This window comes from Pseudophryne corroboree, unplaced genomic scaffold (assembly GCF_028390025.1).
Source record: "Pseudophryne corroboree isolate aPseCor3 unplaced genomic scaffold, aPseCor3.hap2 scaffold_1249, whole genome shotgun sequence".
NCBI classification, from domain to species: domain Eukaryota; kingdom Metazoa; phylum Chordata; class Amphibia; order Anura; family Myobatrachidae; genus Pseudophryne; species Pseudophryne corroboree.
The window spans coordinates 136825-162947 of NW_026967875.1; the positions used below are offsets into that span (position 1 = coordinate 136825).

General features: G+C 47.3%; 12 non-coding genes across 12 annotated transcripts; all 12 read left to right on the forward strand.

Moving 5' to 3' along the window:
• Positions 1 to 19752: 19752 nt before the first annotated feature.
• On the forward strand, positions 19753 to 19916 carry LOC134993162 (U1 spliceosomal RNA). Its single transcript, XR_010197049.1, has one exon. It is a non-coding gene; the product is annotated as a U1 spliceosomal RNA (small nuclear RNA).
• A 152-nt stretch (positions 19917 to 20068) lies between these two features.
• LOC134993159 (U1 spliceosomal RNA) lies at positions 20069 to 20231 on the forward strand. The gene has a single exon (XR_010197046.1). It is a non-coding gene; the product is annotated as a U1 spliceosomal RNA (small nuclear RNA).
• Positions 20232 to 20903: 672 nt separating this feature from the next.
• Positions 20904 to 21067, forward strand: LOC134993154 (U1 spliceosomal RNA). Its single transcript, XR_010197041.1, has one exon. It is a non-coding gene; the product is annotated as a U1 spliceosomal RNA (small nuclear RNA).
• A 152-nt stretch (positions 21068 to 21219) lies between these two features.
• On the forward strand, positions 21220 to 21382 carry LOC134993161 (U1 spliceosomal RNA). Its single transcript, XR_010197048.1, has one exon. It is a non-coding gene; the product is annotated as a U1 spliceosomal RNA (small nuclear RNA).
• Positions 21383 to 22053: 671 nt separating this feature from the next.
• On the forward strand, positions 22054 to 22217 carry LOC134993153 (U1 spliceosomal RNA). Its single transcript, XR_010197040.1, has one exon. It is a non-coding gene; the product is annotated as a U1 spliceosomal RNA (small nuclear RNA).
• Positions 22218 to 22369: 152 nt separating this feature from the next.
• LOC134993156 (U1 spliceosomal RNA) lies at positions 22370 to 22532 on the forward strand. The gene has a single exon (XR_010197043.1). It is a non-coding gene; the product is annotated as a U1 spliceosomal RNA (small nuclear RNA).
• A 671-nt stretch (positions 22533 to 23203) lies between these two features.
• LOC134993151 (U1 spliceosomal RNA) lies at positions 23204 to 23367 on the forward strand. Its single transcript, XR_010197038.1, has one exon. It is a non-coding gene; the product is annotated as a U1 spliceosomal RNA (small nuclear RNA).
• Positions 23368 to 23519: 152 nt separating this feature from the next.
• On the forward strand, positions 23520 to 23682 carry LOC134993160 (U1 spliceosomal RNA). The gene has a single exon (XR_010197047.1). It is a non-coding gene; the product is annotated as a U1 spliceosomal RNA (small nuclear RNA).
• A 671-nt stretch (positions 23683 to 24353) lies between these two features.
• On the forward strand, positions 24354 to 24517 carry LOC134993155 (U1 spliceosomal RNA). The gene has a single exon (XR_010197042.1). It is a non-coding gene; the product is annotated as a U1 spliceosomal RNA (small nuclear RNA).
• Positions 24518 to 24669: 152 nt separating this feature from the next.
• LOC134993157 (U1 spliceosomal RNA) lies at positions 24670 to 24832 on the forward strand. The gene has a single exon (XR_010197044.1). It is a non-coding gene; the product is annotated as a U1 spliceosomal RNA (small nuclear RNA).
• Positions 24833 to 25503: 671 nt separating this feature from the next.
• LOC134993152 (U1 spliceosomal RNA) lies at positions 25504 to 25667 on the forward strand. Its single transcript, XR_010197039.1, has one exon. It is a non-coding gene; the product is annotated as a U1 spliceosomal RNA (small nuclear RNA).
• A 152-nt stretch (positions 25668 to 25819) lies between these two features.
• Positions 25820 to 25982, forward strand: LOC134993158 (U1 spliceosomal RNA). The gene has a single exon (XR_010197045.1). It is a non-coding gene; the product is annotated as a U1 spliceosomal RNA (small nuclear RNA).
• Positions 25983 to 26123: the final 141 nt, after the last annotated feature.

Here is a 26123-nt window from a genome sequence, read left to right on the forward strand (position 1 = left end):
TATTCTACTTGATCTCTCTGCTGCTTTTGACACTGTGGACCATCCTCTCCTACTGCAAATCCTTCACTCCATTGGTCTGCGTAACACTGCCCTCTCTTGGTTGTCGTCCTACCTTTCTGACCGTTCATTCTCTGTCTCCTCTCATGACTCCACCTCCCCCTCACTTCCACTAACTGTAGGGGTACCCCAAGGTTCTGTCCTTGGTCCTCTTCTCTTCTCTCTCTATACGTCCTCACTAGGTAAGCTCATTAGTTCTTTTGGTTTCCAATATCATCTCTATGCTGATGACACTCAAATCTATCTTTCCTCTCCAGACCTCTCCCCTACTCTCCTCACTCGTATCTTCAACTGTCTCTCTGCTATCTCTTCCTGGATGTCCCAGCGCTTTCTTAAACTTAACATGTCTAAGACCGAGCTGATCATCTTCCCTCCCTCCCGCATAATCTCACCTCCTACAATCTCATTATCTATTGATGGCACTACTATCTCCTCTACCCCCCAAGCGCGCTGTCTTGGAGTAATCCTTGACTCCTCCCTCTCCTTCAAACCACACATTCAGCACCTCTCACAAACCTGCCGTTTTCATCTAAAAAATATTTCCAGGATCAGACTTTTTCTGACCCAGGATGCTACTAAGACTCTTATCCACTCACTGGTCATCTCCAGACTGGACTGCTGTAATCTCTTCCTGACTGGCATTCCTGACAAATACCTCTCTCCACTCCAATCTATCCTCAATGCTGCTGCCCGGCTCATTTTCCTCACCAAACGCACTACGTCCACCTCTCCTCTCTTACTAGTCCTTCACTGGCTCCCCTTCCCTTTCAGAATCCATTTCAAGCTTCTCACACTTGCTTACAAAGCCCTCACCCACTCCTCTCCCATCTACATCTCTGATCTTATCTCGCTTTACACTCCCACCCGTCCTCTTCGCTCTGCTAATGCACACCGACTCTCCTGCCTACGGATTACTTCCTCCCACTCCTACCTCCAAGATTTTTCACGTGCTGCACCACTTCTCTGGAATTCCCTACCTCTCCCCCTCAGACTCTCCACCTCTCTACAAAACTTCAAACGGGCTCTCAAGACCCACTTCTTCACCAAACCCAGCCAAATCTCATCCTAAACCTCTGTTCCATGCTCTCTATGTACCCCATCTGTCTCACCCCTGTCTGTCTACCCCTCCCTTTTAGAATGTAAGCTCTCACGAGCAGGGCCCTCTTCCCTCATGTGCTTACTCTTTTCTTACTTTAATAATCTTCAGCTGCACCAAATCCAGCAGTCTTCTGCCACCTGATACTTATTCCAGTGTCATCTGCTGATGTAGCTATGTTTATTTACCCTGTACTTGTCCTATATTGTCGTCAACTGTAAGTTGCTGTTTTCCTGTTTGATTATTTGTTTATGTACTCTGTAATTGGGCACTGCGGAACCCTTGTGGCGCCATATAAATAAAGGATAATAATAATAATAAATAATATAATATATAGCAGTACGGTACAGTAGGCCACTGCTCTACCTACCTCTGTGTCGTCAAGTATACTATCCATCCATACCTGTGGTGCATTTTAGAAAAAAACATGTCTCGGCAGAGCAATCTATAAATCCATCATTTTTCAGACAGCAACAGTGGGTATTGTAATAGTCACCCAATCCATCACTTTTATAGGGTTACATGCACCCACATGCTACAGCCTGTCTCAATAATTTTACTGTCACGCTGTGTGTGTTTGTGTTTTTATTTGGGTATTTTGTGTTGTTGTAGAACTACAGGTACCAGCAAGCCCGTTATTTCCCCGCCTGCTGGTACTTGAGGTTCTCCAAGTACCAGCAAGCGGGGGAGGCTTGCTGGGCCTTGTAGTTCCACAACGAAAAAACAATATTCTTTTTTTACACACATGGCTATCAGCCCGGCACCCACCACCCAGGGGTGCTGGGGACAGCCTCGGGCTTCACCCCTGGCCCTTGGGTGCCTCGAGGGGAGGAACCTCTTGATTTAAGGGGTCCCCACTCCTCCAGGGAACCCCGGCCAGGGGTGACTAGTTGGAGGGGTAATGCCAGGGCCGCAGGGACCTACATAAAAGTGTCCCCCGGCTGTGGCATTATCTCTCTGGCTAGTGGAGCCCGGTGCTGGTTTTAAAAATATGGGGGACCCCTACATCTATTGTCCCACGTATTTTTGGAACCTGGACCGGTCTAAGAGCCCGGTGCTGGTTGTCTAAATACGGGGAACCCCTGTCCAATTTTTCCCCCAGTATTTAAATAACCAGGACCGGCTCAAAGAGCCCGAGGCTGGTTATACTAAGGAGGGGGGACCTCACGCATTTTTTTAACCCATTCAGACCCTTCTCCTTTAAGTTAATGGAAGCCCTGGACAACAAAATTGCATTCATGTCCTCCTCCCTCACCCTTCCCAGTCCCAAACACTCATTTTTTTTTTCTTTAAAAATTTATAATATATAACGAGAACAATGAGCAGGCAGGCAGCGGGCATTGGCGGCATCGGACTGAGATAGAAATTAGTGGTGGAGGGCTGGGTCAGTTGATTGTGGGCGAGTTTGTAAGCCATTGGCGGTGGCAGCGGGTATCGGCTCAGAGGCAGTAGCGGGCATTGGCTAAGGGTCATCGGCAGGATTCGGCGGACATTATGGCTGTAGTGCCTCACTAGCCACTGACCTCACCGCACGCCACTGTGGGACAGATGTAACATGCAGAGAGAGGTAGATTTGGGAGGGGGAATGTCCTAGCATAACTGTTAATTGCAGTGTAATACTGTAATTCAGCTGTGCAGCATTTGTGGCTAAATGTCAAAGAAGCCAGTATTTACCCTGCATGCAAAACAATAAATGTATTTGAACATACCTCCCAACTATCCCAATTTTTGCAGGACAGTCACTTTTTTGGGGAATGTCCAGCTAACCCAAACAACCCCCCCCCCTTCCCATGGGAAAGGGGTGGGGGGGTGGAAGGCTCCCTGTAGCTTGTTGCTCTGCAAATATGCACATTGTGGGTAATTCAGACCTGATCGCTAGGGTGTGTTTTTTGCATCCCTGTAATCAGGTAGTTGTCGCCTACAGCGGAAGGGAAAATTTGCTGTGCAGGTGTGTGATCACATGTGCACAAGAGCTGCACAGCTCAGCACTTACTCAGCCATTGAGGTGACGTCACAAATCCTCCCACAAAACGCCGGGTCCCTCCAGTGTTTTTCCGGACACTCCCTAGAAACATTCAGTTGCCACCCACACAAACACCCTCTTCTTGTCAATCTTCTTGTGATCTCCGGACCGTCGCACTTACGCATTGTGGCGCATACGCATGTGCAGTGCAAACCAAATTGCCCGCTGGGTGAAAATAAATTGAAGCGATCTGGTCTGAATAAGCCTCAATCTCTATTCACGGGAGACAGAGGGGCTGGGGCATGGCCAGCAGCTCACAGAGCACCTATAATGACAAAAATGGGAGACATGGCTCATGATCGCGATATACCTGCGAAGGTACGCCCTCTACTGATTGACAGGCAGAGGCATTCGCATTTTCTGCGGGGCACCCGGAGAAAATGTAGGCACACGCACAGGATGGACCCTGCGTATATGCCCCCATCCTCTTCATAGTTTTTGCGGTTGGAACGCGTATTACGATCCAAACTGAATTAGGCCCTATGTCTTATATACACGAGCAGTGTGAAAACATCAATCGATGGGGGTAATTCCAAGTTGATCGCAGCAGGAATTTTGTTAGCAGTTGGGCAAAACCATGTGTACTGCAGGGGAGGCAGATATAACATGTGCAGAAAGAGTTAGATTTGGGTGAGTTATTTTGTTTCTGTGCAGGGTAAATACTGACTGCTTTATTTTTACACTGCAAATTAGATTGCAGATTGAACACACCACACCCAAATCTAACTTTCTCTGCACATGTTAAATCTGCCTTCCCTGCAGTGCACATAGGTGGTCATTCCGAGTTGTTCGCTCGGTAATTTTCTTCGCATCGCAGCGATTTTCCGCTTAATGCGCATGCGCAATGTTCACACTGCGACTGCGCCAAGTAAATTTGCTATGCAGTTAGGAATATTACTCACGGTTTTTTCATCGTTCTGGTGATCGTAATGTGATTGACAGGAAGTGGGTGTTTCTGGGCGGAAACAGGCCGTTTTAGGGGCGTGTGGGAAAAAATGCTACCGTTTCTGGGAAAAACGCGGGAGTGGCTGGAGAAACGGAGGAGTGTCTGGGCGAACGCTGGGTGTGTTTGTGACGTCAAACCAGGAACGACAAGCACTGAACTGATCGCACTGGCAGAGTAAGTCTCGAGCTACTCAGAAACTGCACAGAGATGTCTTATCGCAATATTGCAAATCTTTCGTTCGCAATTTTAAGATGCTAAGATTCACTCCCAGTAGGCGGCAGCTTAGCGTGTGCAATGCTGCTAAAAGCAGCTTGCGAGCGAACAACTCGGAATGAGGGCCATGGGGGGTAATTCTGAGTTGATCGCAGCAGGATTTTTGTTAGCAGTTGGGCAAAACCATGTGCACTGCATTTACGAACAGATGATTTTTTATATAAATTTTAAAATGTTAGTAAATGTGTGTTTTTTTTTTCAACCTGGAAGCCCAACATCGATTAAGATCGATCTTAAATAGACCCCTGGGTTTTAAGGATAACCATGGTTGAGTCCAATGGTTAATTCACATTGACCGAAGTTCTAATTAAGTCACCTGTGCTCAAGCATGATATCCTTAAAATCTGGATTGCAATGACAGCATTTTGGAACTATGCCTAAGGGTTTAATTTTTACATTTATCCACTGACAATAAATCTACCTACAATATCCCTGTAACTGTTATGATTACAGTATTTCACTAAATAATTTAATTTGCTGAACCTTCTGTAAAAAGAAATATTAAGCTGCTGTAATTCCCAGATGCAGCAAATTTGTTAGCTAGTGGGCAAAACCATGTGCACTGCAGGGTTGGGGGGGGGGGCAGATATAACATTTGCAGAGAGATTTAGGTGGGTTATATTGTTTGTGTGCAGGGTAAATACTGGCTGTTTTGTTTTTACACTGCAATTTAGATTTCAGTTTGAACACACCGCACCAAAATCTAACTCTCTCTGCACATATTATACACCCCCCCCCCCTGCAGTGTACATGGTTTTAGCTAATACATTTGCTGCTGTGATCAGATCTGAGTTAAGCCCTATGTATTTGGCACTGGCAAAGGGTTAGAGGCCTTGCTGTAGAGCTCACACCTTTCTTATCATGCATTGTAATATTTCCTATGTCCTGATGTTGTGCTCTCTGCTCCATCCAAGTAAACAGCAATGTAGCATGGCTATCAAAGAGCGTGAAGATTGCAGATTTCCTGGGATTAATGCTAAGGAATGCTATTCCAGAGGCTGCTGCTTTAATTCAAGTGTCACTGGGGTTAAATGGTGTTTTTACCTTAAAAACACAGGTAGAGTATATAGTACAGTGGTAAAGTGGGAGCATGTAGTGCTATTGATTACAGTTTTGATGGAGCTTAAACATGGATAAGGTCCATGGCTCTAAGAGTTTATCTTGTGTATCCTTTATTCTTAGTCATGGTCAGATAAGATTAGAAAATACCATTTAAGTGGAAATTTCCTGTTAGCTGTTTTTCAGTTTGCTCAACTGTCTGATTAACTGGTCCTAAAAAAGGACCAAAGGCGCTAAATTGCCCTGTGATCTAGCTAAATTGCCCCAGTTAAAAAAAAAAAAAAACTAAGCTGCTGTAATTCCTGGATGTTTCCTTACTGCATCAACAGGAAGTGACAAGAAACAATGTAATGTGGAACCGTACAGCAGAAGGGATTGCGGCTACCCCACAATAAGTGCAGCGGAATGTAAGAAGAGAAATTGTTGCTTTGACTGCAGCATTCCCGGGGTTAACTGGTGTTTCTTCAAGTCACAAGGTATGGAGCTGCTGTATAGTTACTCGCAAGTCAGTAGTTGTATGATGCTCACACCTGTTAAACTGGATACACACAGAATGCCCTACACAGGGGGTGAAATGAGCGCCCCCCCCCCCCCCCCGTACGCTCAGCACACATCACGCTGTGCTGAGCGGGGGCAGAGATGTGTGCTGAGCAGTTCGCTCAGCACACATCTCTCCCCAAAATCGGGCCGTGAATACGGACCTTTAAACTGGATCCACACTTAGATTATCTGTCCAATTTTTTTTTTCTAGTTGAAACAAAATTATGCTAATATGTGGCAGCAAATGACAATTGACCATTTGCTCACAAACACTGGAAAACATCCAAAAATGGTCATTTAGATAAATTGGTTAAATCCATTTCATTTAGCTAATTTATCCAAACTACCTTTATTGTATCTTTGTGGGTGAATGATGTGTGGGTCAGTGTTGAGGGTGGTGGAGGAGATGGGTAATAGGCACAGCAGGGTGTGGACAGTCAAATAGTGTGCTTAGAGGTTCAGAGTCATTGTATGAGACTCTGGCAACAGTGACTTGATGAGTCTGGTGTCCATAGGGTGGGACGCATTAACCTTTTTATGCTATTGAAATAGTTCTCCTCCTGACCGACGCAGTTCCTTGCTCCGAGGTTGGTGTATTGTCCTGTTGCAGCGCCTCTCCACTGTGGTCACAGTGAGCTGTGTGGTGTTGCTGGCGCATGCCAATCTCCCCCCAACCTCCCTCTTGCATTTCAGACCTACGTACGCATGATGGGATCTTGTATGATATGCGCGTGTGCTGTAGAGATGAAAGTGGGGGTGAGGAGGCAGATCGTGAGATGGGGAAACTTTGTGGACTGTTAGCAAAGGGGAGCACTGGGCAATCTGAGTTGCAAAGAGGGCAGCAGAAGAGGTTATTGCATGTGCACTGGTGACAGGTCCATCCTTGGTGGCCAGCCTCAGTGGTAAAGGGGTACATGAGCTAGTGTCCCTTGGCCAGCCATGTACCATGGCCACCTCCCTACCTCCTATATATTCTCCCTGATCTGTCACTTTGTTACGGTCTGCTGCTGGCACTGGTGTATCGTCCTGCAGATGCCGTCTCCGCCCATTGCTGTGACTTCCCCCAGAGTTAGCCACACAGAGTGACAGATCTGGGAAAATATATAGGAGATCATTACTTTCACTTGCAGCCTACCTTATTTTTTGCAGCCTAGCATGCTCCTGACCCCTTCTCTCACTAATACTTATACAACATTCATGAACTCATCTTAAGGTTTCTTTATTATTCAGTCACACTGTCTTGGATCCAAACCATTTCCTGTGGCATTGCAGTCAAACAATTGAGCTATTTACCCTTGCATAGAAAGGTATAATCTAAGCTAGAGAATTCTATTTGGAGCTCACCTTGTACTTTGTGAAGAAATAATCAGCTTTGTGGCTGAGCAGATATATGGAGTGTGTGGCTGCACACTGCATTGATCTGCTGAGTTGCAATGCTAATAATTTTTTTTTTTTGCAAAGTACCAATAGCTTCATTGTGAAGGTGGAAAGAAGGGTGTTACGGCATGGAATGTACAAACTGCGAGACCCTGCTGGTAGCGCCTTTGTCTATTTAGTAGGAAGGGCACGTAACAGCCGGGGGGCAATGGAGGAAGCCCCTTTAGGGCTGGAGCCCGGCGGAAACTGACTCCGTTGTCTCTGGCAGTTCCGCCCCTGGACTAGAGGAATGGTCAAGAACATGGCAACATTTAATGCCAAAAAATGCAAAATCATACACGTCTCAAAAATGCAAAGGCTAACTATAATATTAAGGGCATTATAATGGCAAGAGGAAAGCTATCTAAGTATTACTATTTCAGGTGAGCAATGTAACAAAGCAATAGGAAAGGCAAGTCAGATGCTTGTTTGCATAGGTTAAAGAACCAGTAGCAGAAAAAAGTAATACAGGTTGAGTATCCCATATCCAAATATTCCGAAATACGGAATATTCCGAAATACGGACTTTTTTGAGTGAGACTGAGATAGTTAAACCTTTGTGTTTTGATGGCTCAGTGTACACAAACTTTGTTTAATACTCAAAGTTATTAAAAATATTGTATTAAATGAACTTCAGACTGTGTGTATAAGGTGTATATGAAACATAAATGAATTCTGTGAATGTACACACACTTTGTTTAATGCACAAAGTTATAAAAAATATTGGCTAAAATGACCTTCAGGCTGTGTGTATAAGGTGTATATGAAACATAAATGCCTTCTGTGCTTAGATTTAGGTCCCATCACCATAATATCTCGTTATGGTATGCAATTATTCCAAAATACAGAAAAATCCGATATCCAAAATTCCTCTGGTCCCAAGCATTTTGGATAAGGGATACTCAACCTGTAATGCCACTGTATAGGTCCTTGGTACAGCCACATTTAGAATCCTGTGTTCAGTTCCAGAAGCCATATCTCCAGAAGGCTGTAAATACATTAGGGCAACTAAAATTGTGCATGCCCTACATCACAAAACTTACCTGGAAATACTAAAAAATGTTGATGTGTATAGTTTGGAGAAGGGAAGAGGGAACATACAGTAATAGAAACATTTAAATATATAGGGAGGAATGTAATAGGGTGTGAGAATCAGAAAGTGAGAGATTTTGTGTTTTTTCCTGTTGTTTTTTGTTTTTTTTGTTTGATTGTTTGTTTTTAAAGTGGCAATCCTTTACATGGCAAAACCAGGTTGATATTTGCCATGTAAAGGATTGCCACCGTGGGCATGTGTAGAAGGGGCACTGCTACTGTTGGCATTATGTGTGTAAGCTGCACTGATATGGTGGTTATGTGTATAAAGGGCACTGCGACTGTGGGTATTATTATTATTATTATTATTATTACATGCGGTGTAATGACAATAAGATAGTGCTACTGTGTGGCGTATTTTGATTTGGGGTGCTATTGTGTGGCCATGCCCCTTCCTTGTGATACCACACCTTCTTTTTTTAAGGAGCGCACTGTCCCTTTATTAAGTATTGGAGAGAGGGCCCAAATTAATAGTTTGCAGGGAGGCGCCAAACACCCTAGCACTGGCCCTTTGGTAGGGGACAGGATTTGCTTCTGCTTGTGCACATATGTTATGATTGCCAGCCAACAGCACTGGTTTTGCCTATAACACTAACTATAAATATTTTGAATTGGTCCTGGACCACCAATCCAAGGCACCCCTGCAAGTGTCCTGAGGCACCCCAGGGTGCAGTTTGAGAACCACTGGTATAGTGAGTACCCAGGATAATTATTGTAGCTGGTCTGCGGGTAACAGCTCTCAGATCCACTTCTAGAAAAAATGCAGCAATGTAATTTGAGTGACAAACTGCAGAGATGAACCCTTTCTGTGACTGCTGCACAGGGATCACACAAACTCTATTCATAGGGCTGACTTCACTTAGGGGAGATGTTCTCACCCCGCAAAGAAGTGCGAGTATATACCGCACTTACGGTACCATTGGATTTACAGATATTTTCTTGCAATACACTATGGGGGTCATTCTGAGTTGATTGCTCGCTAGCAGTTTTTAGCAGCCATGCAAACGCATTGTCGCTGCCCACTGGAGAGTGTATATTCACTTTGGAGAAGTGCGAATACTTGAGTAGCAGAGCGCCTGCAAAATCGTTTCAAAATAAGACCAGCACTGTAGTTACACTTCGTGTGCGTTGATTCTAACAACCGAGGGACGGCTTTTGATGTCACACACCCATCCAGCGAATGCCCAGCCACGTCTGCATTTCTTCTGCCACGCCTGCATTTTTCCAAGCACTCCCTGAAAACGGTCAGTTGACACCCAGAAACGCCCTCTTTCTGTCAATCTCCTTGTGGCCTGTTCTGTGATTGGAATAATCGCTAGAACTAGTGCAAAACCACAATGGACTTTGTACCCGTACGATGCGCATGCACATTACGGAGCATGCGCATGCACAGATTAGCCATTTTTTTTCAACTGATTGCTACGCAGCGAACAACGGCAGCAAGCGATCAACTCGGAATGACCCCCTATATACATAGAAACATGGATTTTTACTGCAGGAATTATGGTTAGTTTAGGGGTATCGGTTAGGGTCAACAGAGGTGTAGCTAGGGGTCCAAGCGCCCCTGGCAAAGTAAGGGACTGGCGCCCCCCCTTTCGATAAAGCATTGCAGTCCATTGGCGGTTACCATGTTGGAGCCACAGCAACTGACCCCCTCCCCCACACGCTGCCCTACATCATCGGCTGGGATTCACTGTTGGTGTGAAGCCACTGGGAACATTCTGGTAGCATTAGCAGCAGCCTGTGTCATAGATAGGGAAGGCAGAAGGTTAACTAGCTAATAGCAGTCTGTTGGCAGCAGAGGCTGGGCGGGGGGCTGAGAATGAGCCAACGCTGATCAGTGTCCAGTCTGCTCAGACAAAAATATTTTGTGATCAGGGCTGGTTCTAGACCAAAGGAGCCAATGGCAAAAATTTCCTTTGGCACCCCCCCCCCCCCCCCCCACACACACACACACATACACACACACACACACACACACACACACACACACACCAAAAAAGAACATATCCCAGTTTAACATAACGCTATGTGGTGCAAGGTGTGGAGCTGGTCACTTGTATCAGACCTCTGACATTTGCCTTTTCACCCATATTGCATACTTTTTCTTGCAGGTTGTGTCTTAATTCAAGAAGTGTTCTAAGTACTTCAGCTTAGTATCTTTACTGACCCCTCTTTACCCCACACTACATAACTGACCCCTCTATACCCTACACTACATCACTGACCTTTCTATAACCATCACTGCATTACTGACCCCTCTATTAGAGATCTGCACTTGAAATTTTTCGGGTTTTGTGTTTTGGTTTTGGGTTCGGTTCCGCGGCCGTGTTTTGGGTTCGACCGCGTTTTGGCAAAACCTCACCGAATTTTTTTTGTCGGATTCGGGTGTGTTTTGGATTCGGGTGTTTTTTTCAAAAAACACTAAAAAACAGCTTAAATCATAGAATTTGGGGGTCATTTTGATCCCAAAGTATTATTAACCTCAAAAACCATAATTTCCACTCATTTTCAGTCTATTCTGAATGCCTCACACCTCACAATATTATTTTTAGTCCTAAAATTTGCACCGAGGTCGCTGGATGACTAAGCTAAGCGACCCTAGTGGCCGACACAAACACCTGGCCCATCTAGGAGTGGCACTGCAGTGTCACGCAGGATGGCCCTTCCAAAAAACACTCCCCAAACAGCACATGACACAAAGAAAAAAAGAGGCGCAATGAGGTAGCTGTGTGAGTAAGCTAAGCGACCCCAGCGGCCGACACAAACACCTGGCCCATCTAGGAGTGTCACTGCAGTGTCACGCAGGATGGCCCTTCCAAAAAACACTCCCCAAACAGCACATGACGCAAAGAAAAAAAGAGGCGCAATGAGGTAGCCGTGTGAGTAAGATAAGCGACCCTAGTGGCCGACACAAACACCTGGCCCATCTAGGAGTGGCACTGCAGTGTCACGCAGGATGGCCCTTCCAAAAAACACTCCCCAAACAGCACATGACGCAAAGAAAAAAAGAGGCGCAATGAGGTAGCTGTGTGAGTAAGATAAGCGACCCTAGTGGCCGACACAAACACCTGGCCCATCTAGGAGAGGCACTGCAGTGTCACGCAGGATGGCCCTTCAAAAAAATACTCCCCAAACAGCACATGACGCAAAGAAAAATGAAAGAAAAAAGAGGTGCAAGATGGAATTGTCCTTGGGCCCTCCCACCCACCCTTATGTTGTATAAACAGGACATGCACACTTTAACCAACCCATCATTTCAGTGACAGGGTCTGCCACACGACTGTGACTGAAATGACGGGTTGGTTTGGACCCCCACCAAAAAAGAAGCAATTAATCTCTCCTTGCACAAACTGGCTCTACAGAGGCAAGATGTCCACCTCATCATCATCCTCCGATATATCACCGTGTACATCCCCCTCCTCACAGATTATCAATTCGTCCCCACTGGAATCCACCATCTCAGCTCCCTGTGTACTTTGTGGAGGCAATTGCTGCTGGTCAATGTCTCCACGGAGGAATTGATTATAATTCATTTTAATGAACATCATCTTCTCCACATTTTCTGGAAGTAACCTCGTACGCCGATTGCTGACAAGGTGAGCGGCGGCACTAAACACTCTTTCGGAGTACACACTTGTGGGAGGGCAACTTAGGCAGAATAAAGCCAGTTTGTGCAAGGGCCTCCAAATTGCCTCTTTTTCCTGCCAGTATAAGTACGGACTGTCTGACGTGCCTACTTGGATGCGGTCACTCATATAATCCTCCACCATTCTTTCAATGGGGAGAGAATCATATGCAGTGCCAGTAGACGACATGTCCGACTCCGTAATCGTTGTCAGGTCCTTCAGTCCGGACCAGATGTCAGCATCAGCAGTCGCTCCAGACTGCCCTGCATCACCGCCAGCGGGTGGGCTCGGAATTCTGAGCCTTTTCCTCGCACCCCCAGTTGCGGGAGAATGTGAAGGAGGAGATGTTGACAGGTCGCGTTCCGCTTGACTTGACAATTTTCTCACCAGCAGGTCTTTGAACCCCAGCAGACTTGTGTGTGCCAGAAAGAGAGATCCAAGGTAGGTTTTAAATCTAGGATCGAGCACGGTGGCCAAAATGTAGTGCTCTGATTTCAACGGATTGACCACCCGTGAATCCTTGTTAAGCGAATTAAGGGCTCCATCCACAAGTCCCACATGCCTAGCGGAATCGCTCTGTGTTAGCTCCTCCTTCAATGTCTCCAGCTTCTTCTGCAAAAGCCTGATGAGGGGAATGACCTGACTCAGGCTGGCAGTGTCTGAACTGACTTCACGTGTGGCAAGTTCAAAGAGCAGCAGAACCTTGCACAACGTTGAAATCATTCTCCACTGCGCTTGAGACAGGTGCATTCCACCTCCTATATCGTGCTCAATTGTATAGGCTTGAATGGCCTTTTGCTGCTCCTCCAACCTCTGAAGCATATATAGGGTTGAATTCCACCTGGTATACATGCATGGTCGTAATAAACTAGGATAGAAAAGAATAAAGTAGAAAATAAGATTTTAAACCTACCGGTAAATCTTTTTCTCGTAGTCCGTAGAGGATGCTGGGGACTCCGTAAGGACCATGGGGATAGACAGGCTCCACAGGAGACACGGGCACTTTAAGAAAGACTTTAGTTCTGGGTGTGCACTGGCTCCTCCCTCTATGCCACAGTTAGAGAAACTGTGCCCAGAGGAGACGGACAGTATGAGGAAAGGATTTTGTTAATCCAGGGCAAGATTCATACCAGCCACACCAATCACACCATATAACTTGTGATAAACTACCCAGTTATCAGTATGAAAAAACAACATAGCATCAGTGCAGGACCGATGCAACTATAACATAACCCTTATTGAAGCAATAACTATATACAAGTATTGCAGAAGTAGTCCGCACTTGGGATGGGCGCCCAGCATCCTCTACGGACTACGAGAAAAAGATTTACCGGTAGGTTTAAAATCTTATTTTCTCTAACGTCCTAGAGGATGCTGGGGACTCCGTAAGGACCATGGGGATTATACCAATGCTCCAAAACGGGCGGGAGAGTGCGGATGACTCTGCAGCACCGATTGAGCAAACATGAGTTCCTCCTCAGCCAGGGTATCAAACTTATAGTATTTTGCAAAGGTGTTTGAACCCGACCAAGTAGCAGCTTGACAAAGCTGTAGTGCCGAGACCCCTCGGGCAGCCGCCCAAGAAGAGCCCACTTTCCTCGTGGAATGGGCCTTGACCGATTTCAGTAACTGCAATCCAGCCATAGAATGCGCTTGCTGAATCGTGTTACAAATCCGGCGAGCAATAGCCTGTTTTGAAGCAGGGGCACCAATCTTGTTGGTTGCATACAGGACAAACAGCGCTTCAGTTTTCCTGACTCTAGCCGTCCTGGCCATGTAAATTTTCAAAGCCCTGACCACATCAAGTAACTCGGAATCCTCCAAGTCACGCGTAGCCACAGGCACCACAATAGGTTGGTTCATATGAAAAGATGAGACCACTTTTGGTAGGAATTGAGGACGGGTCCGCAATTCCGCTCTATCCACATGGAATACCAAATATGGGCTTTTATGTGACAAAGCCGCTAATTCCGACACTCGCCTAGCCGAAGCCAAGGCTAATAACATGACCACCTTCCATGTGAGATATTTTAACTCCACTGTTTTAAGTGGTTCAAACCAGTGTGATTTTAGAAAACTTAACACCACGTTAAGGTCCCAAGGTGCCACCGGAGGCACAAAAGGAGGCTGAATATGCAGCACTCCTTTTACAAAAGTCTGAACTTCTGGAAGAGAAGCCAATTCTTTTTGAAAGAAAATGGATAAGGCCGAAATCTGGACCTTAATAGAGCCTAATTTTAGGCCCAAATTCACTCCAGTTTGTAGGAAGTGAAGGAAACGGCCCAGATGGAATTCTTCCGTAGGAGCATTCCTGGCCTCACACCAAGAAACATAATTTCGCCATATACGGTGTAATGTTTTAACGTTACATCCTTCCTAGCCTTTATCAGCGTAGGGATGACCTCAACCGGAATGCTAGGATCCGGCATTCAACCGCCATGCCGTCAAACGCAGCCGCGGTAAGTCTTGGAACAGACAGGGCCCCTGATGCAACAGGTCCTGTCTTAGAGGGAGAGGCCACAGATCTTCTGTGAGCATTTCCTGCAGATCCGGATACCAGATGGCCAATACTCCGGATACTCCGTGGCCAATCTGGAACAATGAGGATTGTTCTCACTCCTCTTTGTCTTATTATCCTCAACACCTTGGGTATGAGAGGAAGAGGAGGAAATACATAGACCGACCGGAACACCCACGGTGTCACTAGGGCGTCTACAGCTACTGCCTGAGGGTCTCTTGACCTTGCGCAATACCTCTGTAGCTTTTTATTGAGCCGGGACAACATCATGTCTATCTGTGGCAGTTCCCACTGACTTGTAATCTGTGCAAAGACTTCCTGATGAAGTCCCCACTCTCCCGGATGTAGGTCGTGTCTGCTGAGGAAGTCTGCTTCCCAGTTGTCCACTCCCGGAATGAACACTGCTGACAGTGCGCTTGCGTGATTCTCCACCCAGCGAAGAATTCTGGTGGCTTGTGCCATCGCCACTCTGCTCCTTGTGCCGCCTTGGCGGTTTACATGAGCCACTGCGGTGACGTTGTCTGACTGGATCAGAACCGGTTGGTCGCAAAGTAAGGTCTCCGCTTGACGTAGGGCATTGTATATGGCCCTTAGATCCAGGATGTTGATGTGAAGACAAGTCTCTTGACTTGACCAAATACCTTGGAAATTTCTTCCCTGTGTGACTGCTCCCCAACCTTGGAGGCTTGCGTCTGTGGTCACCAGGATCCAGCCCTGAATGCTGAATCTGCGTCCCTCGAGAAGGTGAGCACTCTGCAGCCACCACAGGAGTGATACCCTGACCCTGGGGGACAGGGTGATCAACCAATGCATCTGTAAATGTGACCCGGACCACTTGTCCAGTAGGTCCCATTGGAAAGTCAGCAAAAAGAAAAAGAGAAAAGGACTGTATTTGTCGATGCACAGGAAGAAGGGTGACCTGATTATCACAATCTTCTGGAGAATTATTAAAATTTAACTTTTATTAGTGTCAAATTAAAATAGTGTGATGATAACTGACAACAAACTACGAGTATAGACGAAACATAAAGGTTAAAATCAAGACGTATACAACATATACCACAAGTGCAATGAAATAATAAGTGTGATTAAAGATTAAAATATGTGTCCGCGTGTCTGTTCTTATATCCAATTATATAATATTGCTCACAATATTTACTCAGTCTGATAATAGTTGTCAGCAATTGGTCTTCATATGTTCACATGACCATTTGTCAGTATTTATAATATCTGGAGTATTATAATATCTCACACTATTTTAATTTGACACTAATAAAAGTTAAATTTTAATAATTCTCCAGAAGATTGTGATAATCAGGTCACCCTTCTTCCTGTGCATCGACAAATACAGTCCTTTTCTCTTTTTCTTTTTGCTGACTAACCTTAGCTGTAGTCGATAGCACCCCCACAAATAATTGTGAATACTTGAATGCAATAGGGGTTATTTTGGAGCTGTATATAGTTCCAAATCTGATATAATACAATTGTGTGTGTGCAGATACAATCCCACCCCCCATTGGAAAGTCCTCGCATGGATCCTGCCGAATGGAATGGCCTTGTATGATGCCACCATCTTTCCCAGGACTCGAGTGCAGTGATGCACTGACACCTGTTTTGGTTTCAATAGGTTCCTGACAAGAGTCATGTGTTCCTGGGCCTTTTCTATCAGGAGATAAACCCTCTTCTCGTCCGTGTCCAGAATCATGCCCAAGAAAGACAGACGAGTAGTAGGAATCAACTGCGACTTCGGGATATTGAGAATCCAGCCGTGTTGCTGTAACACTTTCAGTGAAAGTGATACGCTGTTCAGCAACTGCTCTCTTGATCTCGCTTTTATGAGATCGCCCAAGTACGGGATAATTGTGACACCTTGCTTGCACAGGAGCACCATCATTTCCGTCATTACCTTGGTGAAAATTCTCAGGGCCATGGAGAGACCAAACAGCAACGTCTGAAATTGGCAATGACAGTCCTGTACCGCAAATCTGAGGTACGCCTGATGAGGTGGATAAATGGGGACATGAAGGTATGCATCCTGTACACAAATGCGGACAACAGGTGTCAAGCCGTGTGTTGCCTTTGTCAAGCTGTAATAAGTAGGGATAAGGACGTTAACCACCTCGGAACATCCTCCCTTATACGTCACCTGCAGCGCATTAATCATAAGTCAGTGACAAGTTCAAAAACTTTGGATGACAGCGGAAGCAGTCCACTGACCACCTTCCTCTTGTAACCAAGCTCCTGCAAACCACACCACCAACTCCCTCAGTGTCAATTTCCTCCTTAGACAGGAGAGCCAATAGTCCTGCAGGCCATGTCACTGGCAAGTCTGACGAGTCCTCTCCTGCCTGGGATTCCTCCGATGCATCCTTGAGTGTAACGCCTACTGCTGCTGGCGCTGCTGTTGTTGCTGCTGGGAGTCGATCGTCATCCCAGAGGGGAAGTCGGAAGACCACTTGTACTACTTCCAGTAAGCAATTGACTGTCCAACAGTCCTTTGCGAGGAAGATGAAATATCACAGCAGTCATCCTGCTGCAAAGCGGATAACTCAGGTCTGGGTGGTGAGAAACGTGGTTCCGGTATCCATCGTTAATTTAGAGGCAACTAGAGACTTGATTGAGGTACTGTGTCCCCGGTACCAAATACCCTCTAGGTTCCATTTCTCTAGGCAGGCGATACCGAAAATGTACACAGACCTCAGAAAAAGAGTCACCAGTGTCCTAAAAAATGCAGTTGTACCCAATGTCCACTTGTCTGTGGTTAAGTGGAGCAGGGCAGACTCAGGACTATATGACTGTGACAGCCCACTGGGTAGATGTATTGCCTCCCGCAGCAAGAACAGCAGCGGCGGCACCAGTAGCAGCATCTCGCAATTGCCAACTCGTTCCTAGGCAGGCTACGCTTTGTATCACCGCTTTCCATAAGAGGCACACAGCTGACAACCTCTTACGGAAACTGAGGAACATCATCGCAAAATGGCTTACCCCAATTGAACTCTCCTGGGGATTTGTGACATCGGACAACGCCACCAATATTGTGCGTGCATTACATCTGGGCAAATTCCAGCACGTCCCATGTTTTGCACATACATTGAACTTTGTGGTGCAGAATTATTTAAAAAACGACAGGGGCGTGCAAGAGATGCTGTCGGTGGCCCGAAGAATTGCGGGCCACTTTCTGCATTCAGCCACCGCATGCCGAAGACTGGAGCACCACCAAACATTCCTGAACCTGCCCTGCCAACATCTGAAGCAAGAGGTGGTAACGAGGTGGAATTCAACCCTCTATATGCTTCAGAGGATGGAGGAGCAGCAAAAGGCCATTCAAGCCTATACATCTGCCCACGATATAGGCAAAGGAGGGGGAATGCACCTGACTCAAGCGCAGTGGAGAATGATTTCAACGTTGTGCAAGGTTCTGCAACCCTTTGAACTTGCCACACGTGAAGTCAGTTCAGACACTGCCAGCCCTAGTCAGGTCATTCCCCTCATCAGGCTTTTGCAGAAGAAGCTGGAGACATTGAAGGAGGAGCTAAAACAGAGCGATTCCACTAGGCATGTGGAACTTGTGGATGGAGCCCTTAATTCGCTTAACCAGGATTCAATCTGTTGAAATCAGAGCACTACATTTTGGCCACCGTGCTCGATCCTAGATTTAAAACCTACATTGTATCTCTCTTTCCGGCAGACACAAGTCTGCAGAGGTTCAAAGACCTGCTGGTGAGAAAATTGTCAAGTCAAGCGGAACGTGACCCGTCAACAGCTCCTCCTTCACATTCTCCCGCAACTGGGGGTGCGAGGAAAAGGCTAAGAATTCCGAGCCCACCCGCCTGCAATAAGCAATCCAACTGCAAAAATTGCTAAGAGCATACGCATGCGCCTGCATTTTCTGTGGCACCCCGCAGATAATGCGATCGCCTCTGACTTTCAATCGGTGCGGGGGGGGGGGGGTCAGCAACACTCCATTTCAAAGTCGGAGATGGAGCGGTGCGGGGGCAGGGCTTCAACGGAGAAACAGGAGGCGTGGTCAGAGCGGCTGCATGACATCACATGCAGCCGCTGCGATCACAAAAATGGTGGCGGCTTCCTGCGCACACGTACAGTCTGCACCAACAGGAGGCTAAACCATTTTTTATGATCACGCTGAACTGCACTGAGACTGCAATTTCAGCGTGGTCAAGAAGGGAGGCGGCATACTGGGTGGCCATGCCCTGTGATGGGTGGCCCCAGCATGCGAACCAAAGGATTGCAAATTCTGTTACTTAGCAGAATGTGCAATCCTTACTGAATTAGGCCCATTGATTACAAAATTATAAACAATATTTGAAGTTTTTCTTCAGGGACTAACACAAAAGATGCTTGGGGCTACTAACACATGGGTAAGCCACGTAAAGCTTCCCATGGGTCAGTGGCATCACAACGGGGTTGCGGCACACACCCGAGTGTCACCCGCCAAGGGGGGTGACACCAAAGTGCCGGCTCTTCTTCAGTGACAGAATATGGGTGTTTCACTGTGACATTACGTGCAACACCCAGTTTCTGTCACTGTGCAGGAGCCAGCACTACTCACACACTAGTCCCCGGGTGCAGCCCCCAACCCCCGGGATACCCGCAGCAACAAAATGGTGATTCAGGCCACGCCCCTACCTATGAGACCATGCCTCCTTTTTACCATTGCCCTGCTTATCTGCGCGCACTGCATTACAATCTCCCTCGCCGCCTCTCTGGGTGTCACCAGTGATAGTGACACCTCTGCCATGCTTGTAGCAGCTGGTCCTAAGATCTACGCCTCCAGCCCTGAGTGTTTTCCCTTGTGACGTGTTGATCATCATAGCGAAGCAGATGCTTACAGAAAACTGCTGGTGCTTAGATTGAAAAGAAAAACATTGACGAACCCATCATTTCAGCGACAGGGTCTGCCACACGACTGACTGAAATGACTGGTTGGTTTGGGCCCCCACCAAAAAAGAATCAATCAATCTCTCCTTGCACAAACTGGCTCTACAGAGGCAAGATGTCCTCCCTTGTGCTGCCTCAGTTGAATCTCCTTTACTTGACAGAGATGTGCCTGAGCAGCGGCCCTCCCCAGCCCTATCCCAAATCATACTTATTTTGCATAGGAGATACCATGGTCATGAAGATTGTTCTCCCAGGGTGAGGTTCATTCATTGCATTCTGGGTATGCTGACCCCTGTGATTTCCCCAAATGTGGGAAACTCAATTGCATTATTTGTGGTAGTGGGGGACAGTGTTTGTGCTTTCTTCTGGTCAACTCTGGTAAAAATCAGATTTCTTTGTCTCAGATCTTCCTCTAGCCTTGTTCCTCTTTCGAGAGTTCCCTTGTGCTGCCTCAGTTGGATCTCCTTCACTTGACAGGGGGGTACCCGAGCAGCGACCCTCCCCAGCTCTAGCCCAACTCCTACTTACCTGCCAGGTGAGATACTATGATCATGTAGGTGCTTCTCCCAGGGCAAGGCTCACCCATTGCACTCTGGGTGTGCTGCCCCTGTGATTTCCCCAAATGTTGGAAACTTGACTGCATAATTTGTGTTTCCCCTGGTCGGCTCTCGTATAATTCAGATCTCTTTGTCTCAGGTCTCTCTCCAGCCTAGTTTGCTGTCTGTTTCCACTTCTCTTTTCTTGAGCCGCTCCCTTCTATGCCCTTGCGCACTATCCTAACTTCTCCCGTCTGCTTACTTTGTGCCTTCCAACACACAATGCAAACTTCAGGTAGTGCTGCAGGGCCCTCACCCTTTTAACTGCCTCACAGAGCAGCTCTGGAGCTGTTACAGTGCCCAGCTGCTGCAGAGAAATCAGCTTGAATGCTTCAGGGGCTGGGGCATTGCCAACATGAGCCCCACACCGAAGGAGGGTGGGGGTGTTTAATGCGAACTAAGGGTCATCCAAGCGCTGCAAAAGGCCGCCATGCCCTGCATACCCCTTTTCTCTTTTCATATGCAGATGAGGGTTCCAGCCAACTTTGGCCCACTGCTTGGATGACATCACCATATGCAAATCCATCTGCTGTAGGCCTTCCCCCAGGAATGCTTGCACTAGTTGTTGCATTTGGTTTGTTGTTTGGGGGTGCTTCAGTATTAGGCAGCCTTCTGCCCTCCCATGTTCATCTGAAAATATGTGTTCTCCCTGCAGTTGTTGTCCCCAGATGAGAGTTCCCTTGTGCTGCCTCAGTTGAATCTCCTTTACTTGACAGAGATGTGCCTGAGCAGCGGCCCTCCCCAGCCCTATCTCAAATCATACTTATTTTGCATAGGAGATACCATGGTCAAGAAGATTGTTCTCCCAGGGTGAGGGTCATTCATTGCATTCTGGGTATGCTGACCCCTGTGATTTCCCCAAATGTGGGAAACTTGGCTGCATTATTTGTAGTAGTGGGGGACTGTGTTTGTGCTTTCCTCTGGTCAGCTCTGGTAAAAGTCAGATTTTTTTGTCTCATTTCTTCCTCTAGCCTTATTCTTCTTTTGAGAGTTCCCTTGTGCTGCCTCAGTTGGATCTCCTTCACTTGACAGAAGGGTGCTTGAGCAGCGACCCTCCCCAGCTATAGCCCAACTCCTACTTACCTGCCAGGTTAGATACTATGATCATGAAGCTGCTTCTCCCAGGGCAAGGCTCACCCATTGCACTCTGGGTGTGCTGCTCCTGCGATTTCCCCAAATGTGGGACACTTGACTGCATAATTTGTGTTTCCCCTGGTCGGCTCTCGTATAATTCAGATCTCTTTGTCTCAGGTCTCTCTCCAGCCTAGTTTGCTGTCTGTTTCCACTTCTCTTTTCTTGAGCCGCTCCCTTCTATGCCCTTGCGCACTATCCTGACTTCTCCCGTCTGCTTACTTTGTGCCTTCCAATGCACAATGCGAACTACAGGTAGTGCTGCAGGACCCACACCCTTTTACTTGCCTTACAGAGCAGCTCTGGAGCTGTTACAGTGCCCAGCTGCTGCAAGAAATCAGCTTGAATGCTTCAGGGGCTGGGGCATTGCCAACATGAGCCCCACACCGAAGGAGGGTGGGGGTGTTTAATGCGAACTAAGGGTCATCCAAGCGCCACAAAAGGCCGCCATGCCCTGCATACCCCTTTTCTCTTTTCATATGCAGATGAGGGTTCCAGCCAACTTTGGCCCACTGCTTGGATGACATCACTGTATGCAAATCCGTCTTCTGCAGACCTTCCCCCAGGAATGCTTGTACTAGTTGTTGCATTTGGTTTGTTGTTTGGGGGTGCTTCAGTATTAGGCAGCCTTCTGCCCTCCCATGTTCATTTGAAAATATGTGTTCTCCCTGCAGTTGTTGTCCCCAGATGAGAGTTCCCTTGTGCTGCCTCAGTTGAATCTCCTTTACTTGACAGAGATATGCCTGAGCAGCGGCCCTCCCCAGCCCTATCCCAAATCATACTTATTTTGCATAGGAGTTACCATGGTCATGAAGATTGTTCTCCCAGGGTGAGGTTCATTCATTGCATTCTGGGTATGCTGACCCCTGTGATTTCCCCAAATGTGGGAAACTCGACTGCATTATTTGTGGTAGTGGGGGACTGTGTTTGTGCTTTCCTCTGGTCAGCTCTGGTAAAAGTCAGATTTCTTTGTCTCAGATCTTCCTCTAGCCTTGTTCTTCTTTCGAGAGTTCCCTTGTGCTGCCTCAGTTGGATCTCCTTCACTTGACAGGGGGGTGCCCGAGCAGCGACCCTCCCCAGCTCTAGCCCAACTCCTACTTACCTGCCAGGTGAGATACTATGATCAGGAAGGTGCTTCTCCCAGGGCAAGGCTCACCCATTGCACTCTGGGTGTGCTGCTCCTGCGATTTCCCCAAATGTGGGACACTTGACTGCATAATTTGTGTTTCCTCTGGTCGGCTCTCGTATAATTCAGATCTCTTTGTCTCAGGTCTCTCTCCAGCCTAGTTTGCTGTCTGTTTCCACTTCTCTTTTCTTGAGCCGCTCCCTTCTATGCCCTTGCGCACTATCCTGACTTCTCCCGTCTGCTTACTTTGTGCCTTCCAACGCACAATGCGAACTACAGGTAGTGCTGCAGGGCCCACACCCTTTTAGTTGCCTTACAGAGCAGCTCTGGAGCTGTTACAGTGCCCAGCTGCTGCAAGAAATCAGCTGGAATGCTTCAGGGGCTGGGGCATTGCCAACATGAGCCCCACACCGAAGGAGGGTGGGGGTGTTTAATGCGAACTAAGGGTCATCCAAGCGCAGCAAAAGGCCGCCATGCCCTGCATACCCCTTTTCTCTTTTCATATGCAGATGAGGGTTCCAGCCAACTTTGGCCCACTGCTTGGATGACATCACTGTATGCAAATCCGTCTTCTGCAGACCTTCCCCCAGGAATGCTTGTACTAGTTGTTGCATTTGGTTTGTTGTTTGGGGGTGCTTCAGTATTAGGCAGCCTTCTGCCCTCCCATGTTCATTTGAAAATATGTGTTCTCCCTGCAGTTGTTGTCCCCAGATGAGAGTTCCCTTGTGCTGCCTCAGTTGAATCTTCTTTACTTGACAGATATATGCCTGAGCAGCGGCCCTCCCCAGCCCTATCCCAAATCATACTTATTTTGCATAGGAGATACCATGGTCATGAAGATTGTTCTCCCAGGGTGAGGTTCATTCATTGCATTCTGGGTATGCTGACCCCTGTGATTTCCCCAAATGTGGGAAACTCGACTGCATTATTTGTGATAGTGGGGGACTGTGTTTGTGCTTTCCTCTGGTCAGCTCTGGTAAAAGTCAGATTTCTTTGTCTCAGATCTTCCTCTAGCCTTGTTCTTCTTTCGAGAGTTCCCTTGTGCTGCCTCAGTTGGATCTCCTTCACTTGACTGGGGGGTGCCCGAGCAGCGACCCTCCCCAGCTCTAGCCCAACTCCTACTTACCTGCCAGGTGAGATACTATGATCAGGAAGTTGCTACTCCCAGTGCAAGGCTCACCCATTGCACTCTGGGTGTGCTGCTCCTGCGATTTCCCCAAATGTGGGAAACTTGACTGCATAATTTGTGTTTCCCCTGGTCGGCTCTCGTATAATTCAGATCTCTTTGTCTCAGGTCTCTCTCCAGCCTAGTTTGCTGTCTGTTTCCACTTCTCTTTTCTTGAGCCGCTCCCTTCTATGCCCTTGCGCACTATCCTGACTTCTCCCGTCTGCTTACTTTGTGCTTTCCAATGCACAATGCAAACTACAGGTAGTGCTGCAGGGCCCACACCCTTTTACTTGCCTTACAGAGCAGCTCTGGGGATGTTACAGTGCCCAGCTGCTGCAAGAAATCAGCTTGAATGCTTCAGGGGCTGGGGCATAGCCAACATGAGCCCCACACCGAAGGAGGGTGGAGGTGTTTAATGCGAACTAGGGGTCATCCAAGCGCCGCAAAAGGCCGCCATGCCCTGCACGCACCTTTTCTCTTTTCATATGCAGACGAGGGTTGAAGCCAACTTTGACCCACTGCTTGGATGGCATTACCATATGCAAATCAATCTGCTGCAGGCCTTCCCCCAGGAATGCTTGCACTAGTTGTTGCATTTGGTTTGTTGTTTGGGGGTGCTTCAGTATTAGGCAGCCTTCTGCCCTCCCATGTTCATCTGAAAATATGTGTTCTCCCTGCAGTTGTTGTCCCCAGATGAGAGTTCCCTTGTGCTGCCTCAGTTGAATCTCCTTTACTTGACAGAGATGTGCCTGAGCAGCGGACCTCCCTAGCCCTATCTCAAATCATACTTATTTTGCATAGGAGATACCATGGTCAAGAAGATTGTTCCCCCAGGGTGAGGGTCATTCATTGCATTCTGGGTATGCTGACCCCTGTGATTTCCCCAAATGTGGGAAACTTGACTGCATTATTTGTAGTAGTGGGGGACTGTGTTTGTGCTTTCCTCTGGTCAGCTCTGGTAAAAGTCAGATTTCTTTGTCTCATTTCTTCCTCTAGCCTTATTCTTCTTTTGAGAGTTCCCTTGTGCTGCCTCAGTTGGATCTCCTTCACTTGACAGAGGGGTGCTTGAGCAGCGACCCTCCCCAGCTATAGCCCAACTCCTACTTACCTGCCAGGTGAGATACTATGATCATGAAGGTGCTTCTCCCAGGGCAAGGCTCACCCATTGCACTCTGGGTGTGCTGCTCCTGCGATTTCCCCAAATGTGGGACACTTGACTGCATAATTTGTGTTTCCCCTGGTCGGCTCTCGTATAATTCAGATCTCTTTGTCTCAGGTCTCTCTCCAGCCTAGTTTGCTGTCTGTTTCCACTTCTCTTTTCTTGAGCCGCTCCCTTCTATGCCCTTGCGCACTATCCTGACTTCTCCCGTCTGCTTACTTTGTGCCTTCCAATGCACAATGCGAACTACAGGTAGTGCTGCAGGACCCACACCCTTTAACTTGCCTTACAGAGCAGCTATGGAGCTGTTACAGTGCCCAGATGCTGCAAGAAATCAGCTTGAATGCTTCAGGGGCTGGGGCATTGCCAACATGAGCCCCACACCGAAGGAGGGTGGGGGTGTTTAATGCGAACTAAGGGTCATCCAAGCGCCGCAAAAGGCCGCCATGCCCTGCATACCCCTTTTCTCTTTTCATATGCAGATGAGGGTTCCAGCCAACTTTGGCCCACTGCTTGGATGACATCACTGTATGCAAATCCGTCTTCTGCAGACCTTCCCCCAGGAATGCTTGTACTAGTTGTTGCATTTGGTTTGTTGTTTGGGGGTGCTTCAGTATTAGGCAGCCTTCTGCCCTCCCATGTTCATTTGAAAATATGTGTTCTCCCTGCAGTTGTTGTCCCCAGATGAGAGTTCCCTTGTGTTGCCTCAGTTGAATCTCCTTTACTTGACAGAGATGTGCCTGAGCAGCGGCCCTCCCCAGCCCTATCCCAAATCATACTTATTTTGCATAGGAGATACCATGGTCATGAAAATTGTTCTCCCAGGGTGAGGTTCATTCATTGCATTCTGGGTATGCTGACCCCTGTGATTTCCCCAAATGTGGGAAACTCGACTGCATTATTTGTGGTAGTGGGGGACTGTGTTTGTGCTTTCCTCTGGTCAGCTCTGGTAAAAGTCATATTTCTTTGTCTCAGATCTTCCTCTAGCCTTGTTCTTCTTTCGAGAGTTCCCTTGTGCTGCCTCAGTTGGATCTCCTTCACTTGACAGGGGGGTGCCCGAGCAGCGACCCTCCCCAGCTCTAGCCCAACTCCTACTTACCTGCCAGGTGAGATACTATGATCATGAAGGTGCTTCTCCCAGGGCAAGGCTCACCCATTGCACTCTGGGTGTGCTGCCCCTGTGATTTCCCCAAATGTGGGAAACTTGACTGCATAATTTGTGTTTCCACTGGTCGGCTTTCATATAATTCAGATCTCTTTGTCTAAGGTCTCTCTCCAGCCTAGTTTGCTGTCTGTTTCCACTTCTTTTTTTTTGAGCCCCTCCCTTCTATACCCTTGTGCACTATCCTGACTTCTCCTGTCTGCTTACTTTGTGCCTTCCAATGCACAATGCAA